A 20,630-nucleotide genomic window follows, 5' to 3' on the forward strand; every position below is an offset into this window, starting at 1 on the left:
TACGTGACTTCAGCTGAGTCCTGTTTGATTTCTGCCAGTCGAGGATCTGGGGTTTGTGCCACTTTCCTTTTGTTCTTGACTTACAAAGTGACAGGTATCTGTGATAATGCTAGCTGAGCCTTTTCTCTTCATAGGTTTATTACTGGAGAGCAGAAATATGTCTGCAGACTTGTGAGCACTCCTATAAATAGCAAGCTACTGTGCATAAGGCGACTGTTACTATTGCCAACTCCATGTTTTTATGACAAATCTTGTGATATTTTGTTTTTCCTAAAAACCTCAGGTCTTGTATTTCATCAGAATCTCTGTTTTCATTTTAAAAAAATGTTTCCAGCTTGATGTTGGCATCAAATTAGAGAAAAACATGAAAATGTTTGCAGCTTCACCATGATGGCAGGAAAAAACCGAAATGCATACGAGAACCCCCAAATATAGTATTTTACTTTAAAAACAACAAACAAAAAATCCCAAACCACTGAGTAAATGAAAGACCTGTGGTTTTGAAGGACAGACTCTTAATGTCTGTGTTGTGGTCTTTTACTGTAACTGTAAAAGTTACTTTTGTAATACTTTTTATAAAGTGGTGGTTTTTTTTCATTGCAGATAAGCTTCTTGCAAAATCCTTATTTAAAAAGAAAAGATGTTGAATACTTGGGAAACATTGGTCACTTTATAAAACAAAATACTGCTAATAGTCTCTGAACAGATGCCTTTTTCTCTAGATTTAATTCTTTATCTGAGTCTGCATGATCCAAAGCAGAAGGGCTGGAGGCTGACAGTAAATCTGCTAGAATATTGAGCTGCTGTGGGGGAAATGCTAGTCTTGGTTCTTCCCTCCTTGCTGGGTGTATGCTGAGTTACCTCTGGGTTTTTATCAGGGTAAATGTCTAAAGAATCGTTTGTTCTATTTTAATTTTTAGACCTTGGATTTCATTTTAAAAGATTTTCTCAAAATACCACCCTCCTTTAGCCCCTAGGTTGCCTTGGAGCAAACAAGAGTGTTTGTACTATGTGTTTACTAGAGAAGTCTCCAGTCATCACTTCTGTGAACTGAAGTGCTTAGGCTAAATCTTTGGGAGACTGGGCAAGTGATACCAAAGGAGGCTACAAACTGCACTAGAGCTTTCCTTCTCTTGCAGGTACTTACGAATTGGCCTTTCTTCTTTGCTCAGTGAGAGAGAGAAAGACTTAAACATTAAGTCGTGCACAGCATCATTATCCAGCACTTCAACAAAAGGGAGAGAAATGACATGTTGTTCTTTGATATTTCAGATGTAACTATCAATTCAAAATTATTTCAGATCAGCTTCAATCATCTTGAATAAGTAATGAAAGGGCAAAAAGTTACAGTGTGAGCTTTCCACCATGTTTTTGTTGTAGATGTTTTGTTGGTTTGGTGTTGCTGTTGTAGATGAAGCAGTAATCAGGGCTGGAAGAGAGAAAGATGATTACTGGATAAATGAGCAAACTTCACTTTCGAAAGTTGTGCAACCAGAGGTAACATTAGAGAAGAGAAAATAAGAATTCGGTAGGTTCAAAGGCCTTTTGCCTATAACAAATATTCTTTTGGAAAGGTTTATGGAGTTGTTACAGAGGAGGCTTGCAGAAATAGTGATTTCCTGATACTTAGCGATTGAAATTCTGCAACTTCTGTTAATTTCCAAATCAAAGGATATTTTCATGACTTTAAGCTATGCTGGTTTTGTTTTCTTATCCTCAAAAAATTTTTTTTCAGAATTATAGCAAAGTAAGGAGAGTTTGTTTATTTTGCATCCCTTTTACTCTGTGGATTTAAACAAATCTTTTGAATCATAGATGCATTTTCAGTGTTTCAGGGCAAAGATAGGGGCCTCCCCTATTATGCCATATTTCCTTTTCTGATGCTGCTATATCAAACTTCTTGATGATGATACGTATCACTGGCTTATAATGACGCTCCCAAAGAGCATGCTGCTTTTCTCTTGGTGTACAGAACTAGGGCAGAACATCCCAGGAACTCATCAAGTTGTCAAAAAACGTGTTCTCTCTTTTCCTTTGGCCCTGGCAAATGTCTTTTTGAACACTACATAATTTGCTATACAATGTTTTTTAAAAAGCTAAATGTATGCATGTGGGAAGTGAAATGAATGATTTGTGGCTTGTGTAACAGAGGAGGAATTGGTGGCAAAATCTGGGGTGTTTTTTTCTATGCTGATTGCTCAGGGATGTATTGTAATGTCTAATCATAAGTCATCACCACTTTATGCAGCATTAATTCATACAGCCTTCCACGCAGACACCCTGTTTGGTCCCTCAGGGCAGGATGGTTCTTTAATGGACCACATTCCCGAGATCAACTGATAGAGCTGCATCATTCACCTTCACCCACACAGATGATCTACAAAGTGAGCAAACTTTTAACTACCTCATGAAATAAGTCCAGAACTTCGTTTCCTCGCTCAGCACTTCATGCTAAAGGAACAGCCTTTGGTTTTGTTCACTTGGTCTTTTAAAACAACAACAACAAAATTATCCTAGCCTTCTAGAAGAAATACCCAGAATACCCAGAGGCAATGTATTTTTAAGAGGGGTCTCTTTCACCATGATGGTTGGCCTTCCAGCACACCAGTATTAAATAGTAATGGAAAGACCTGATTGTAGAACCTCTGTAGCCTGTTCCTGGATATTGTGATAGCATCAGGTGGGAATAGCTGCGAAGTGTGTCTACCACCTGGAGGAGCATTTGGTGTAGACTCAGAATGTGCCACAAAATGCTTGTCAGGCAAAAGTGTGAGAGTTCTGGTACAGGGCAAATGGAAGGAGGATGAGAGTTGCTGCTAAGAGAATATGGGGGTTCAGAAGTGGGTCTAATTTTATTGATGTATATAAAAAGAAAGTAATAAGTTAAAAATTCCTTTTCTTAAGAAGGATGTTTTGAATACTGGGAAAATCCTTCTCCACAGCTGTAAGATGCATTTAAATCATTCAGTGGAAGCAATGATCTGTTTTCATGTAAATGTGTTTTGATATCCTCTTAGAAACACCCACATCCAGGAAGCTAGTTAGCTCATGCAGGAGCACAATTGCAATTCTTCATTAAATGGACTATGTAGGACTTCTTTTTCACTTCAGAAGCACTGAACTTTGGCAACTTATATTTATTTGAGATGAAAGAGGCAAGCTAACAGTTCAACACTTATCACTTCTAAATAAGAGGAGACCTTGTATTATAAATTAATTCATCATTTTTAAAAACTGTCTTAATTTTTGAATTTGTTGATGAGCTGCTCATTCCTGCTGGAGATGATTAGCACGACTCCCTGTTCTGTAGAGACAGTTTTTCTTTTTACCACAACACAGCAACCTCCACCCCCCATGCCCATAGGAAAATGTTCCAGGAGGTAACTGAGATACAACCAGTAAGATCCTGTAGAAATTACTTGAGCAGTAATAAAAATGTGGATCTTTCCTCAGGTTTTGTAAACTCGTGTAATTCTGTTGTCTTGGTAGCTAACGTTAGTTAGCTAGTGTTGTAGCTCCTTTAAATCAAAGAAGTTAAACTGATCTATTCTGGTTGACAACCTATGAAAATCAATAGGAGATTTTATTCTTTATGCAGATTTGGATCTTAACCAGCCTGTAGAATTTTAGTGCAGGGAAAAGCTGTATATTAAACCTTACATGAAGGTTCAAAGGCAAACTCTTCTTTTTTTAATAAGCCCCATTATTTTGTTCCATGTAGGTATTGGTGCTTCTATTTGAAATGGAACCAGATCTTCTTATTCAAGCTTACATATGTTTATAAGATTTTCTTTGTAAATTTTTGGCAAAAATAAATGGGATTGGGACACATTCAGAGTAAGCTTTTTCATGAGTGAAGCTCAGAGCAAAATCTACGGCACTGTACTGTATTACATTGGAAAAAGTGCTGCCTCTGTAGCTTTTATCTAATGCTCAGCATAGAATTTACACGTAGGTCTGTTTGATTATTGCCCCTTGGAGCGGACAAGTATATGGAATGATCTCACTCTATTGTTAAGGTAATTTGTCTTTGGGGATTCTGACCTTCTTCACATTTCAATTACATCATACTTTTTACGGACTATAAATCACTAATGTTGACTCCTGGCCTTGCTAATAAAATCTGTAGAAATACAGTATGGAATAACAACATGCTTATTAATATTGTGAGATGTGCAACTAACTTCCAGCTGCTCAAAACAATATTTTAAAAGTAGTAAATTGGGATACACATAGCCCCATTTAATGTTCCTAACATGTCCATTATGTGCCAACCCATATAGTATGCACATGTAGCTGAGCTGTAACTTCGGTGTTTTAATTTTGTGATCTAAATAGCTTTATTAATTAGCCTGAAACACAACAGCAAAGAGAAACTCTTCCATGATTACCAACTTTTAAATTTCTGAAACATTGCAAACAATCAGAATGTATGGTTTACCTACACAAACAGCCCTTACAGAAAAGGCCAGTTTTATGTGACCCAACGGAGACAATTTTCTCATTTAACACATTTTCAGTGGAGTTTCTTGCAAATGGTTCTTTGAAAATACCTCTGAATGGTGCCTATCGGTTTCTCTAGTGAATACTTTCACATTGTCCTCCAAGGTGTTGCAAGGGGTGATGAGCTGCAGTTTTTCTGAGTCTGAAGAACTTAGTATTCTTGCCACAGCCTGTTACTGGGTTGAAGCAAAGAAAGCCTCTTCCCTGTGTTGGTCCTTCCCTGTGTTGGCTTGTGTGCGTTTTACCTTTTGGGCGGTATGGGTCTTCTGTGTTATTGGTATTAATTTGTAATTAATGCCTCTCATAATGGCATTAAAATCAACCAAATCAAACCAGTGTTTTCAGGTCGCTTGTGTGTCTGAAAGCAATTTGTGTACAGTCACTTTCACTCTTTCTCCTTCATATTCAGACAGTTTCCTGTTACATTTGTATGGCTTTTCACATGCAAGAGGAAGAGAAGAGAAAACTGTTTCTAAGAAGACAGGATTGCAAGGTGCTCACACTGGACAGTTTGGGAACTAGTTGGAAGACTGCAGAAATTATTTTTGACCATTTTTTATTTCATTTCAGGCTGTCACGTGTCCTTTTTGGCTTATTAATGTGCTCTGTGTCCTATCCTAAATTAAAGGAAAAATGGATGAGAATTGAAGCGGCTTTGCAGTAACTGGTTATGTGTACAGTGATGTGCAAATACAATTTCCATATCTCTGGGATTTAGTTGCACAGGAAAAGCATAATTTCACAAGCCCTGCACTTGTGATTGCTACTCACAGTTTTAATAACCAAATCTCCACTTTGAGTCATGAATCAGTTCCAGGTCCCCAGTGATACCATAAATGGTTTAAAAAACTTGACTGGACAGCAGTGAAATCCAAGTGTTAAAAAGATCAGCTTTGTCCCCTTTTCCTTTCCCTCCTTCTAGATCACTGTTTTTTCTCTTTGCCCATTTTCCTTTATTCCTTGTTTTCTTGGGAAGCGCCGTAGCTGTAGAATAGAAGTCAAAAGACCAGCGAGATTGCATGTTCTTTGCAAGCAGTTGGTCCGCACTGTGTTGATCATGCATTTATTTTGTTGTACTTCCCCCCAAACTAACCTGAAATCATTATTCTACCCTTTTTGTTTGACTGTCATTCCTTCAGTTTCTTGTTCAAAATATTGTTTTTTCCATAAGAGTCCATGGGAGGTATTTGCCATTTTAAACTCCACTTAAGGAAACATTGATAATGGTCTATCCTTTCCTGAAAAGGCTGAAAAGAAAAAATGGTCATTTTTCCCCTCATAAATCCAGACTTTTCCATTCAGAATTGCATTTCACCTCATAGAGGTATTAAAAAAGATCTGTGCAGTTTGTGTTTGTTTTCTTTCTGTACGGAATTACGTGCTGTAGACAGCGACTTCTGGGCCTTTTAGAGCTGCTGATCAGAAGGCAAATGGGAGGGAAATATTCTCAAAAAAGAAACAGACTGTAGTCTGTGTTGTGCTCTTTATGTATTTTCCAGCTGGTTTTGCTTCTAACCTTCAGCATTCCTCATGGGACACTGATGCAAATCTGCATTCACTTTTTTTCCTTTTTGTATGTAACACTCAAGACAAAGTAAGGCAGTAATTTGCAATATTAGGAAATATGGCTTGGTGTCCCTATCCCCAGTGTGAATGTGTACATTTAAATATGAATGAAAGTGGGCCAGAACCCCCTTGAAGCTTTGAGCTGATGCACAGACTGCCTGTTCTTTCCGGTTTAAGTACTGTACTTTTGTTTTTTTATCCCTTTGCTGAACAACAGCTACCATATGGGCTGAGCTTCAGCCAGTCAACTACTAAATTACAAACACTCTTTTGACTGTAAATTGAATGGAAAAGGATGTCAGTTATCGCTTTCCTCCTGTGGCCACACCACAAGAGCACCTGCAGTAAAAAACTGGCATTCACGCTCTGAAAGGCACCACATGCTTCTATTGTTAGCTGAACAGTATCTAACCTTGGCTTTGCTTACCCCACTCCTATCGCAGTGAGAAGATTGCAAAGATAAGAGCCTCGCTTTTGAATACGAGTTCACTAAGAGACACATCTCGCTACTTATCCGAGGTATTTTGCTTCCACTAAAGGAAGTAAAAATCTGTTTAGGAAGATGGCTATCTGCAGTATCCTTCAAAGAGGAGTCTTTGACTTAGGCACATTTACCATATTTATTTTGAAGTTTGTTGTGAAATTATAACTGCTTTCTCTGAATGCTTCACACTGTGACTGGTGCAGCTCACTTATAGGATTATCTGGTTTCCAGCCTGAATGTGAGAACAAAACGATGCTGTTTCTTGCCTGTGCAAAGGTAGTCTGGAATTTGACCATTCCTCTATCCCCAGGGCAGGCTTGAACTAGAAGCCGCATGAAAGTGTGCAAAGAGGATTTGAGCAGGGAGAAATTGATGATGTCTGGAAGCAGTGAACTGGGCAATCCATTAAGGGAGACAGCTGCTAGGCTAAGAGAGGTTCCTTGTGTCCCAATATGTAATATGACAGCTGAGCTGGGAGCAGGCTGTGAGCGAGCCTGCAGCTGCTGCTGTCAAGGGCCTACCAGCCGTCGTATTCTAGGAAGGCTGGTAAAACTCTCCATCATCTGCTATGTCCATTAACTCTTCCTTTCCTAGATACATATATACACATGTATATATGTCATTACTGAACTAGCCAAAATGTTTATTCAGTCTGTGATATAAAATTGTTGGAAAGAATGGATGGTTTAATAATTAGGGCATTTTCTTTTATTTTCTGAAGCCTAAAGCTGCATGGCTGGCTAAAGTATTAATGTTTTTGTTGAGTTCCCCAGCGGATTGTCAGATGTATTACGTATCTGCCTTACGGCTTTTGTTCAAAGACTCCTTAAAGTTCAGTGCCTACAAACATAAACTCCGCTCTTGGCTCACTAGAGGGTAGTCACTAGGTCAAGGCTCAGTGCACTGAAGAAAGTATTACAGTGCTGAGGAATGTATGGGGTCACCAAATAACATTCAGAATGTTAATTTACAATTACTGCTTATGACTTAAAGTTGTGCTGATTGGAGGCTTTGAGCATTTCTGCCAATGTTAAAACCCGCAATACTTAAACACAACCAAATAATTCTACCATTAAGCCGGCTGTGCAGTTCTGGTAATTATCTGGCAGCATATAACAACAAAGAGGTCGTGTATTCTTATATACTGCACTGTGTAGTTGCCCTTCTCCCCAGAAGTGAGTGGATGATAGAAGCTACTGCTGTTGGAATAATATCAAAACAAGATGCTGATGTTCAGAAGGTGTTTTTGGAAAATGCTCTGTATCTTTAGAGGGTTTTTAAATCCTTTATTCTGAGATGGTAGGTGATACCTTATATAATGAACACCATCAGACGGTTCATCCTTGGTTCCTCTCCCATCCCTGGGCCACCTTTTAGTATTCATGCATATTATGACCACCTTAACTAACATGCATGGAAAGTATTTCCATGTGTTTATTAAGCTCAGAGACAGAAAATTAAATGTCTTTTACAGTGGTTTTTTGGAAATCCATTTGTGCCCGTGACTCTTACCATCCGTATAGCACTGAAAATTAATAGCTCAGGTTTCCATTAGCTGTACCATTTATGAATGTTTAGCCTTCACTCTTCCTTTGCCTCTGATTGTAAACATTTTGTAGATAAAGCAGGCATATGTACAATATTTGTTACTTTTTAATAAAATCTGTAGTGTTTTCTACTATTTGTGCCATTTAAAAAAGGTTTGGAGAAATGCTGTGGCATAGTTGGCAACTGGAACTCTTGTAGCTGCTTCACAGTTAAGGTTGCACCTTTTCTCTCATGGTGAGCTTGTTTTTCACATATTTCCTTGATTCTTAAAATATAATTTAAATATGGTACATCTTCAAGGAAGGCAAGTCCAAGTTTGGGAGAGGTATATGAATTTTAAGCATCTGATATGAATCATATATGAATTTTAAGGTCTGTATTTTAAGCAGCACTTCTATTGCTAGCTTTTCCATGTTTGCTTCCTGATGATTTCCCCATGGGTATCTCCAAAATGTCTTGACTGACAAAATTCCAACTGCTTTTTCTTTGGTTGCCATGTCTGAGTAAAAACTCCTGGTGAATTGTTGCAAAGTTGTCTTCAGGGTTCACCTCCATGATAATACTGTAGAGAGGAAAGGGAACAAAGTGGCTGCTCATCAGAGCAGGGAAATCTGGGCAAAAGAGGCACTGGATTGTGTAGAGGCAAATGGGGACAGGTGAGCGTGAAAAATTTTCAGTGGATAAAATGTATGTCTCCATTTCCGCTTCTCTCCATCACCCCCAGTCCTGAGCTTGTACCCAGAGAATCACAGAATGGTTGAGGTTGGAAGCGACCTCTGGACGTCATCTTGTTCACCCACCCCTGCTCAAGCATGGTCACCTAGAATAGGTTGCCCAGGACCACATACAGTCAGGTTTTAAATACCTTCAAGGATATCTCCAAGACAACTCATTGCATTCACACATATGCCCTTACTAGACATGCCAAAATCTTTCCAAAGGGAGATTTCTCCAGAGAGGCCTTCTAAGACTTGTTGGACTGCAGTCTTACTTGGGGGAGTGTGTGTGTGCAGAATCCCTAAACAAACAGAAAACACACACACGTAGGGAGGAAAGCATGTGTAAATGTGAACATCTGATAGGTCTGATTGTACCTACGAAGAAGTTTGAAGAATTCTCAAACCTTAGAAAGTCTCTGAAACATGCAGGTGGATTCAGAAATTCATATTCCCACTGGAGTCTGAGGTTGGAAGTATGATATTTTATTTCTTAAATATGCTCTATAAACAATATTAGGAGAGACAAATCCTATTCGTACCCAGTGTCTTTTTGTAAGGTCAGTGTGAGCTCGCATTAAGATATGCTCATTCCAAATTTACTTTTGCTCAGAAGTATTTTGGGGTTACTAAAATTTTTTTTTTTTAATGCATTATGTGTTGCCATCACTTACCTTAAGTCAAGCAGCTGCTTTTATATCCTGTTTTTCTGTCTCTTGCTAGCTCTGTGCCTGGTATGGGACATCTTGCTGCAGACATTCTGCTTTGGATGTGTCAGTTATGTAAACAGAGAGCAGGGATAGGTGTTGCTTCCTTTGGGCTGTGTGAAAGTGGTGCTGGCAGCACAGGAGGAGTTGGGCTGAAGTAACTTTCTTCCATTAGAAGAATAAAAATCTGAAAATAATAAAGGTCTGAATTGCATCTAGAGGTAAGGTGACTGTTTCTTTCAAAATCTACAATATATATCTTTGCTTCTACTCTCCCCTGAATTCCAGAAAATATGATTTGTCTTTGATTATGGATGGGTTGAGTTTTTTTTTAAAGCAAATGTTTTCAAATGGGTGGTTTCTTTGGTATGCTGAAAAAAAATAAATATATTCAGAAGGGCTGAGAATTTAACCCCAGGGAGGTGCGAAAGAAAAGCTAGACAAATTCCTGTACTGACTCCACGAGCCTTTTCAGTGACAGCTTCAGCACGAGTTGCCGTTTGCTTAATGACACAAAGTCATCACAGAGACCAGCTTTTGTCAGGGCTGGTCTGCGAACACAGACAGAGCAGTACCAGGACAGGAGCTGAAGGTCAGAACGATACTGATGCAGGCTCTGCTGCCATGGGTGGAGGGGAAACAACCAAACTTCTAGCAAGTTACGCCCACACTGACACTTCCCACAAGGCTTTGCTTTTACTTCTGCTTGCACTCAGGGAGGCTTTTGCTGCCTTTCAGTCATCAGCCCCTGAACACTTTTCTGCTCTGACCTCTCCAAAACACCCCCAGCCACCCCAGGGAATTACAGCAAATAAGTGAGTAGCCCACAAGGGCCTCTCGCCTAGCAAACGCTCCAGCATCTTCTGGCATTTTAACCAGATGATACCTACATCACCCAACTCACAGTGATAAATGTTTTTCCAATTTATTTTTTTTTAGGTGTAAAGTACAGAACTGGAAGAAACACTAAACGGTTAATGAAATCATTTGTATTTAGCGTCTCCTTGGTACTGTGCAACCCAGGAGCTGCCCCTCCCGGGTTAACACTGTAATTAACACTGTAAATAAGCTTAGGTAGCTTCTGTTACAAAACAGAGACCTGGCCTTCAAAAGAAAGAGAGAGGTGATTTGAAAAGAAGGTGGCATGGGAGGCTCTAACCCTCCATGTTTCCTAATGGGATGTCACTAGCCTACCAGTGACACCATCATTTCCTCCAGTCCCTTCCCTTTGTGTTTACAACATTTCTCCTGACAGCTGAGAAGGAACAAGTTTCCAAGGGCTCAAGTTTTTTTTTCAGCAGCACCCAGAAGTCTGGCACCTTACCCTGACCTTGTAAGTCTGCAAAACTGGCCTGGAAATTAAATGGAAACAGACTCTCTCTTGAGAGTGAGTCCAGCTCCCTCCTACTCCTGGTTGGGCCAGAAACATTGTGAGAACAGACAGATTTCCTAGCAGTATCCTGGCACTTTTTTATCCGTTCCCAGCCAAAACCAGAAAGTGTTAAAATAAAAAAAAAAAAAGAAAAAAGAAAATTCTATAGGAAGTGGGAGGGGAGGAGAGCACTGGATATTTTTAAAACACAAATCTTATCTGAGTTTTGAGAAGAGAGTTTGGGGTCAGTTACTTTGTCCGACTGGTTCATCTACCCCTCTCCTAATCCCTGTGTTTACTGCAGAGCTTTGTGGTTTCCTTCCTCCGGTCCCCATGGTTGGCACGGAGCCTGGGTTCTGCTTCCCTTCCCCCTTGCGCACCTTTGTGTCCCCAGCCACTGGCTCCTGCAAAGGCAAAAAGGCAAGTCTTAATTCTTCACACACCTTTTTTTGTGATTTGCAGCTACTCAGGGGCACCCTTTGTAGGCTGTTGTGCTCAGCCCTCACTGCTTTGCCTTCAGCTTGGCCTGTGGTTTTTGGTTTCCTTCTTTTTTTTTTTCTTTTTTTCTTTTTTTTTTTTTTTTTTTTTCCTTTTTTTCCTCTCGCTGCCCTGAAGTGCTCAGAGCTGCTGACAGCCCATGGAACACTGAGCAAAACATTCCACACAGAACACTTGCTTGCCTTCACCATTCTTTCCTGTGCCACATTCATTTTTATTAGGGGTAGCTGAGAAAAAGGACCTTTGGGCTTTGGCTGATCTGCTCTAGCTGCTTTCAGATACAACATGCAGGTCTGGACCTACCTGCCCTTATCGAAGCAGAAACAGCTGGAGCGCCATCTCCACTGCATCTAGCTCAGCCTTTTAGCCCGATGACTACTTCCATTGGTTCCTCATCAAGAACTTGCTCTTCAATGAGCTGTATAAGCCAACTGCTTCCAGCTTTCCCTGGTTCCCTTTCTCCCCCCAAGTTATCTAAACAGCTAATCCTTCTCTCAAAGTTGAGCTCCTTCATTTGTATGGTTCTCACTTGCTACTTGTTTTTTCTCCCTTGTTTTGAGAGGTTTGGCAGCAAAGCCTCAGATGTTTCAATACTCGGATGTTTCAGGATTTTTATTTGCTGGGTAGCTAAGTAATGATTTTATAAAGAGTGAAGGAGGCATCTTCTAACATGATCATGGCTTGGTAGTTTCCCAGCCCCTCAACTTGATCAGTGCTGTACCAACTCCCAGGTAGTGTTAAGCACTTTATTGTAAGCCACAATGAAAGCCATTTACCAGCTCAGAGAAAGGTGATATGATAAACTGAGCCCACCTTGTCTCAGGCTGCTTTATGTAACAAGCCTGGAAAGGAGGCTTCTTTCCTACTCAAGGGATTTCAGAAACTCACTGGTCCATTTTTAATTGGGAAGGAGTGTTTGCTAAGAGTTCTTTAGATGCAACTGTCACAAGCAGGTCAGTATAGTATGGCCACAGGCAAAGACAGCATGTGAACACCATAGCCCACCCCTTTTCAAATACTACCAAACATCCTTCAAGGCAATTTTCAAGAGCTTGCTCAGCATCTGCTTAGATCCCCTCCCACTGAGCGTGGAAATTTTGATGTTGAGTAGGGTGAGGTCAGCAATCTCAAACAGTTTTGAAAATCTTGTCCCCAGTTTCTTGGAACCACACAGACTACAGCTACATGTGGATGCTTGCCTGTGCCACACGGCTGTGCGTCCTTTAGGCACCTTGCTTTAACGTACAGAGCTGTCCCTTTATGTCACTTCCATGTTAGCACAAAAACAGCCTGAAGCAAGAGAAGCCAGTCTGAATGTACACTGGTGATGATTTCAGAAGTCATTTTCAAAATGAGGAGCTCTTGCTTTGAAAGCCAGCTGGGTGCTTTAGATACCAGACTCTGAACCAGGTGGCCTTGTCTTCCTATTTCACAGTGTCTGCTTCATGCACTGGAACTGGTCTTTGCTCTCCAGATTTCTTTACTGCAATGGTAGAACCTCCTTTATTCCATCATTAATAACTACGTTGGTTTTTATTTTTAAAATGTTTTCTCTACGTGCTGCCATCTGTCAGATTTTATTCCAAACCAGTTTTAAGGATTGCAACCCCTGCAGGAGTCCCTACAAATCTTATGACTGGATCTCATGACAACAGCCTCTTCAATGTTGTGGATTAATCTTTGTTCTCTTGAAGGTTAAGAAGTTTGCACAAATAAGAAGGCGCTCTCTATTACTCAATAACCAACCCAACTTCATCCTAACACTACAGTGGAAAATTTGACTGTTGTGGGCCAAAAGAATCTAACCGTGTTACCAAAGGCATTATGCAAGACTAAATGAAGTTACATTTTCTTCAGACTATTCAACTCTCTGCATAATTTATTTAGTAGTTTAATCACCTTTTTGAACAGTCCTTTCTGAAAGGTCAGAAGTAGCCTAAAAATAGTTGCCATCATCTGATGGCTGCTTTGTTGGATATGAGATTTGATTCCCAATAGACAAGATTTTCACATCATAAAACTGTAGTTATCATGGCAATTATTAGCATCCTTGTGGATGGTCTGATACAGAAATGCAAAGCTTGACTCGTGTGCTCTTTGCTTTTAGAAAGTGCTATTTATATGGTAAGCTCTTTGGGGCAGGGACTGTCTCACGTTATGAATGCTTCATACAACTGAATCTTGAATTGGTTGAGGCCTGAAGGCACAAATCTAATTCCAAGAATAGTATGATTGAATGGATGTGGAGACTAAAGCAACTTTCTCAGTCCTAGACATGACGTCAGAACAAGATTGAGGTGGAAGTGGGGGAACTTGTACTGCGCAGGCTATCTGCTGTTTGGATGGAAACAGGACTTCATTCTCTAGGTTTATCAATGGGTCACTGTTCGTGAGTACTCCCGGTTCGCTTAGACTTTAAGATCTTTCTGAGTACAGGAATTGCTCTTAAAAATCTTGAAATAGTCTATTTCCTTCTTTAAAATACCAATGAGAGAAAAGTTTTACTTGCTGTGATTCTGCAGGGAATGCTGTGGTTGCTGCAGGTTGTTAGTAGCGAGGATACATGCAATAACAAGTGCCAAGCATTAAGTTCACTCTATGCTTAGGATTAAGGCAGTAGAAGACACTAAGTGAGCCAGATCTGTTCACAGGAAATTAAGAACTTTTTTCTGTACTTGTTTTGACTAAAAGAATAAAATCCAATCTTGTATAACTCTTCCTTGCTTTATCAGGATATGTAGGAGAAATGAAGATAGACCTGGCAGGCAACCTTATAAACATTAGAGCTGAACACCCAGGCATTAACTGGATCCAGAAAAGTGATAAATATCTTTCTGAATTGAACTTTTCAACTGAAGCATGATTATTTCTGTTAGCCAAGATCTTATTGTGCACCCATTGCTAAGCAGAATAGAGCATTAGTAATGAGGAACAAAGATGGCCCACAAACTAGCAAGGTCTGTTGGACTCCCACTGCCAGCCCCCTCAATCTTCTGCACCACTGCACCTCAAGATCTTATTCTTTGAAGATCTCTGCTAATGTCCTCACAGGCTGGAAGTTGTAATAATGTACCTAACCCCGTTCTTCTAAAGCTGCTATTTCTTTCCCTTCCTCTTCCTTTGCACTCAGCTTCAAGGATGGTAGGAGGCAATCTGCTAAACCACCTAACATGTTTTCAGTCCTGGCCAGATGGGAAAATTCACACCTGGCTCTGGAAGCTACCCTGTTTGGTTCAGAAACCTGGTCTGACAGTTATGCTGCTACCACCCAGTGGGCAAGGCACCTTTCAGCAGGGAGAGCACCTGTGCCTGCAGGCAGTGTCGAGAGAAAGGCAGGGACTGAGGCTGCTCAGAGCCAACTGCTCCCTCATCCCTTCTGCTCCACCAGCACAGCTGTAGTGGGACACGCCACAGGTCTGCTTGGCCAGCGTCTTGTTGCTGGTGGAGGCCAACAGTTTAAAAAAAATATATATCTCTGTGTGTGTATAAAAGCTTCTGGAATCAGGCAGAATTTTCCCATCTGCCCAGGATTTTTATATATAAAGATAGAGTCAGTCTCCTAGCTCTTGTGTCTCCTTTGTGTCTTCTGAGCAGAAGGAGGAGGAAAGGGACGTGGTCTAGTCTCCTCCCAGTCTGTCGTGGTTTAACCTGGCAGGCAGCTACGCACCACACAGCCATTTGCTCACTCCCCCTGCCCCGGCAGTGGGGTGGGGGAGAGAATCAGAAAAAAGGTAAAATTCATGGGTCAAGTTAGAGACAATTTAATAGGACAGAAAATGAAGGGAAAATAATAATGATAAAAGAATATGCAGACCAAGTGATGCACAATGCAGTTCCTCACCGCCTGCTGACCAATGTCCAGCCAGTTCCTGAGCAGCAGCCATGCCCCCCCACCCCCAGTCAACTCTGTCCATTTTTTTTGTTCAGCATGACACCACATGGTGTGGAATATCCCTTTGGCCTGTTTGCATCAGCTGTCCTGGCCGTGCCCCCTCCCAGCTTCTTGTGTACTTCCAGTCTCCTCATTGGCAGGGCAGTATGAGAAGCTGATAAGTCCTTGACTTAGTGTAAGCACTGCTCAGCAACAACTACGACATCAGTGTGTTATCAACATTATTCTCATCCTAAACCCAAAACACAGCACGGGACCAGCTACTAGGTAGAAAATTAACTCTATCCCAGCCGAAACCAGGACACGGTCCAACAAAATACTAAGTGAGGATGTACAACCAGAATGAAGTTTTTAGACACAGAAGAGGGTTTTTTTATGCAATCTGGGTTGTTGCTTTCAGTAGTTAATGTGGAATGGCTGAGAGAACGACTAGTGCTGGTAGTCACATAGCTCTAAGAGACATCACCAGACAGCAGGAGTAGCTATAGAAAAATAATCTGGGCATGTAGGGACAGATACTTGCTACTGAGAATGTGTCTCTAGTACAATGTGTGCATCCTTGATATAGAAATGAAAAAGCTTGTGATTTGGAAAAATAATGTGTGTGTGTGTATGGCAGGAAGCTGGGCCTGTAGTGTTTGGCCTGGCTCCATCTCTCGCTCACCTACACACCCAGCTTCTCATACCTGCAACAGCACTGAACAGTGTCCCTTATTGCTCTCACAGGTGTTATTAGAAACACAGTGCGGACACTTGCTGTATCCTGACTCTGTAAAATGGATCATGTTTCAAACTGCATTAGAACCTGTGGGTTAGTGAGCCTCCTTGCTCCTTTCCTGCCAGGTTGTGCTTTGAAACTCATGCTTTTTAGCACTTCCGAAAAATATCTGCCTCCACCTGTCTCCTGGCTCCCCTTCCTTCCCCAGGGTGGATCACAATACTTCAACAGAGCTGAAATAGCAGTACATTTGTCATAAAATCCTGTTTAATGCTGTGTTTGCTTCCATGTTTGGCCATGACCTCTGCAGTCTGGATGAGACCACAGTGAGAATGGAGTTTAATAATGAAGTGGAATCACAGAAATATAGAGAAGATGCCACTGTAGGTCATTTTGTGCTACACTTTCATCCAGGCAGGACTGAATATAACTCTAATTTCTATTCCTGACAGGCTGTTTGACATTTCTGTCTTCTGCAGCAGTTAACTCCAGTTTTCACTCACATGCTGATGCAATAGCTTCTGCTCAGTTTAAAAAGAAAGAGAACACAGATAGGAGTCCCTGATATGCATCTAAGCAATAACTTCCTCCTGCAACCAAACCTCACTGGCATAGGTCACTACGTCAGCGCTCAAGAGTCGAGTCTTGTAGATGAGCAGTGTTTAAAATTTATACAGCTTTTAATATGCCCTGGGCCAGCTAGTTTTCAATTACATTCATGCCTGCACCTTCTCTTTGATGTGCAATGGTTAACCCTTTTAATACGCTCTCACAGTGCCACCTGTGCCAGTGATGCTGTGCACTTGCCAGGAGGAACAGATCAGTATACGCCAACACACTTCCCAAGGCAGGGAGTCACCCATGCCCTCAGCTGCTTCCTTTTTTGGTTTTGTTATTGTTTTAAATGCCATTAGTGAGGGATGAAAGTATCCATTTTTTCGAGTTTTTTTTTCACAGGATTTGTCATGGTCTAGGACAAGATATTATTTTCCTCTGCTCTACTACCATGTATGAGTGGTACTTGGGCATGTCCCCTTCCCCTTGGGAACCATCCAACTGCAGGGAACTATCAGCTTCTCCCTGGGCACTGGCATCAGCTGGTAGTATATGGGCATATTTATTGTCATTGGATGCCCCTTTCACCCTGCCCACCCTGTGGCTTGTGCTATATTTTATTTTTCTGTTTAAAAAGAGCCATTCCATATTCCTCTAGAGTCTGCTGTTGCTATTGTTTGACAGTATAAATAGTTAGAAGGGTCTGCAGAAAAGTCTGTCAGATGCGTTAAGCTAATGATTCCTTAGTTATGATCCCTAGCAATCTTGATTTGGCAGTGGAAGCAATTTAAGGAGTGAACTGCTTATTAAAATGACCTCTACTGCTTGTGTCTGTACTCAGTAATTGATACAGATTAGCTAGGAGTTAGTCTAGCTTTTGATAATGGATTAATCCCAAAAAGCTGAACTCTTTTCCTTGGGAGCAGCTCAGAACAAGTCTATGGCTGCTGAAGGCTTCTGTGTTCTCTGTCCTCTGCAACATCCCCTTACTCCAACTCCTTAACGGATCAGTGCGTGCAAAATCTCTGAGACACATGCACTCTGCGATTATAATGGTATCTTTTAGCAGAAAACACCCTCAAAACAGAGGCATAAAACCAACCTAACAGTTTTAAGGACAAAACAGCTGTGATGTTTAGGAAAAAATGGGGGTCTTAATCTCATTTTATTCTAAGTTGCATGTGGAAGCACGCCAGGACAAGCATGCACACATTGTCCAAGGAGCTTTCCACAGCAGTTCTATACGTAAGACTATTCTGTTTTAGAGTGTTGGTGTTCTTGGGAACGCATGCATGTACCAGTAGAGGGCACGCAGGCTTCATTAAATGGGGACATGTGCTAATTAATAAATCTCAGAAGTAGGTAGGAGCCTACCTGCATCCATATTGTTCCCAGACAAAGCGCTCATTCAACTGTGCAGAAACTGCCCGTTCCAGCAGACTTGTGTTATCTGAAATAGGCAGGAAGAGAGGGGGGACATAAAGCACATGTTTGGAATTACATAAGCTGTAGTCAAACTGTGATCATGTTTCATGCTCGTGCTTAGTCAGACTGTGGCAGTGATTAGGGTTGACTAAACAGTTACTGTACCTCCCATTTTTTTCCATTGTGTGGCATTTGCTAGCTCTGTTCATCATTAAAGTCTCAATCTAGGCAAGTGACACGTAGTGTGGATCAGCCCCATAATGAACTAGAGGAAATCACGGAGAGAGGGTCAGCAGTTTTTATAATATATTAGCACAGGATTATTGGGAAATGTGAGCTTAAAAGAAAGGCTATCTGCGTTTTAGAAACTAAATCAAAGATAAACTGTACAGTAGACTCCTCTGTTTTATCCTGCCCAATGCACTTGCAGTACATTCATAATCTTCATAAAGGAGAAAATGAATTGGTGAAATAGGCTGTTTTATGATAATATCCCATATGTTATCAGATTCATGCAGGCAGAATCACACTAATGAAGAGAAATTGCAGTTTATGTCGGGCTTGCAAGCCTCGCTTAGGCAGATTAACAGTGGCGAGGGTAAGAGGCAGCACCATGCCTTGGCAGGCTGCCCAAGAACTAATCAATGCAGATGGAGTCAAAGGGACTGCGAGTCTGATTCCCAACAGTTTCATCTTGGAACAGGAATGACTGTATCCATCAGTGCTCCCTGATAAGACATCCTTTAAGCTTGTGGTAAGAATGAACCCATTTGGGGAGGCAGAGGCTGAGCAATACTAAAAGTGATGACTCCACATGCAGTGCAGGGGAGAGGTGGGTGTTTAATTTTAGCTGCTGACCTGATTTCATGCTGAATGACAAGTATCTATAGGAATCCTCAAGAGCCAATCAGTTGCTATGCTAGTGAGGGAGGCTTTTGGAGAAATGCATTTAATTTTATTCAAGTGATGCCTTTAAGGCAGCAATTATGAATTTAGCTCTCAGAAGTTCTGACTCCTTCAGGTTGATTTCGGCTAGTGCTAAGCTGAACTACTTTCATGTTTCATGTTGCTGAAACTGAAGCCTAACTCAGCTGTGTATTTAACATGGCACACACTAACATTCTGAAATACCCTGTTTTTCGCCTATGCTGTTCAATTGTTTCACCAATAGGAAAGCAGATTTGGTGCAGAATCAAAACAATTGAAGTCCTTTTGCCATTTGTATGGACATCCTGAAGTGAGGTTTAGAAAATTAAGCAACTGCAGAGCCTCATCGTTGAGGAACACCTTTGCAGAGGGTTCTCCTTTGTGGCTTTGTGCTTGAGGAAAGTGTATTTGTGGTAACCCAGGAGAGGGCTTTCATTTTTCAAGAGGAAGGCTGGCAAAGATCTCAGTCCACATATCAAGTCCCTTGACATAGAAGATGCTCCTGAAGAAAATATGAGAGTTGGGCCCACACATGGGGCAGATGCTTCACTTTTCCCTGGTGATAGAATCCTGGCCACTGCGAGCATTAGTCACTCAAGGTACATAGTGTGTTTCTAATAAAAAATGGAGGCTGCTTTCAGCCAGGAGCTAAGCATCAAATTGTCCAGTATTATTGAATGTTTAAATATAAAGTAGTAGGGCTTTTACTACGGCTAATAACATCTGGTAACAGGCTCAGTTGTTCTGTTCATACTCCATTCTGCTGCTGTTGCTGGCTTATGGAGGTAGGGTTTGGATCCAGGTTTGGTGCATGCCCATCTTTCCATAGTCATATTGATTGATTTGAAAGTTTACATTTGAAGATCACTTCACATTATCCCCCCCTCTACTTTTGACTTCAGTGAAAAATGGCTGGACCCAAGTGCCAGGCTTTGTGGACAGGATTTGTTTGTTTTCTGTGGCTAGCTGCTGACTGGAACCTCATCTGCACGTTTGTATTGGCTTTTTATTTTCAGTTGTCTCTGAATCTGTCCAGTGATTAGTTTGTTGACAGATGGCTTTTCTCTTGAATAAGATACAGTGACTAGATGTTCTGAATGTCCCAGAAGGGCTCTGGCATTTGTCCTTGGGACAATGAAGAACACCCTGGTATTTTCTGCCTTCTCTGAAACTGCCTTTCATTTGTGTATTGTATGGATCCTCTAAGGATATGGAAAGAAAAGTGTTAAAATGTGGTTATAGCAGGAAAAGTGACAGTTCAAAGAAGCCTTCTACTCAGCATACCTGCAGTTTCTGTGTATTGCAGCTCACGCTTACTTGCTTCAGTAAGTAAATATGGTTTTTACCGCTGTTTGAAGCTAACACAGCAAAAAGAGGATAGATTTGATTCCACTTGCTTTGTTTTGACTGAGTTCTCATTCCTTGCACCCATGCAAATGGTTTGAGGCTCTGAGGATGCACAAACAATGCAGACAGTACAATAGAAAGACAACAGGGTTTTCACATGGGTATAGTGGGAGCTGTAGGACATTTCCTCAGCGGTGATGTGCAAGGAGAAAAGAACTTAATCTGACTGTCTCCAATCTGAGTCTGCAGGGTTGGCACCTAAGGGAGAGGAGGATCCCTCTCCCTATTGTCTATATGTTAACCAGTCTTAAAATGGAACTGCAGAAGCGCAATCACTGAAACACACTGAAACCAGCCATCCTGTGATGCTAG

General features: G+C 41.1%; 1 long non-coding RNA gene across 2 annotated transcripts in view; it reads right to left on the reverse strand.

Annotated features, from left to right (window-relative positions):
* The window catches only part of LOC142060380 (uncharacterized), a 42,630-nt gene that overhangs the window by 4,827 nt on the left and 17,173 nt on the right, over positions 1–20,630 (reverse strand). The window contains exons 2-4 of one of the 2 annotated variants that reach the window (XR_012661718.1): positions 17,934–18,009; positions 9,492–9,711; positions 1,436–8,663 (exon numbers count right to left, since the gene is read on the reverse strand). This is a non-coding gene — a long non-coding RNA (uncharacterized LOC142060380). Of the gene's footprint in view, positions 1–1,435; positions 8,664–9,491; positions 9,712–17,933; positions 18,010–20,630 lie in introns of those variants that run through there. The other variant, XR_012661719.1, reaches the window with a different exon arrangement.

Source organism: Phalacrocorax aristotelis, chromosome 7 (genome assembly GCF_949628215.1).
Source record: "Phalacrocorax aristotelis chromosome 7, bGulAri2.1, whole genome shotgun sequence".
NCBI classification, from domain to species: domain Eukaryota; kingdom Metazoa; phylum Chordata; class Aves; order Suliformes; family Phalacrocoracidae; genus Phalacrocorax; species Phalacrocorax aristotelis.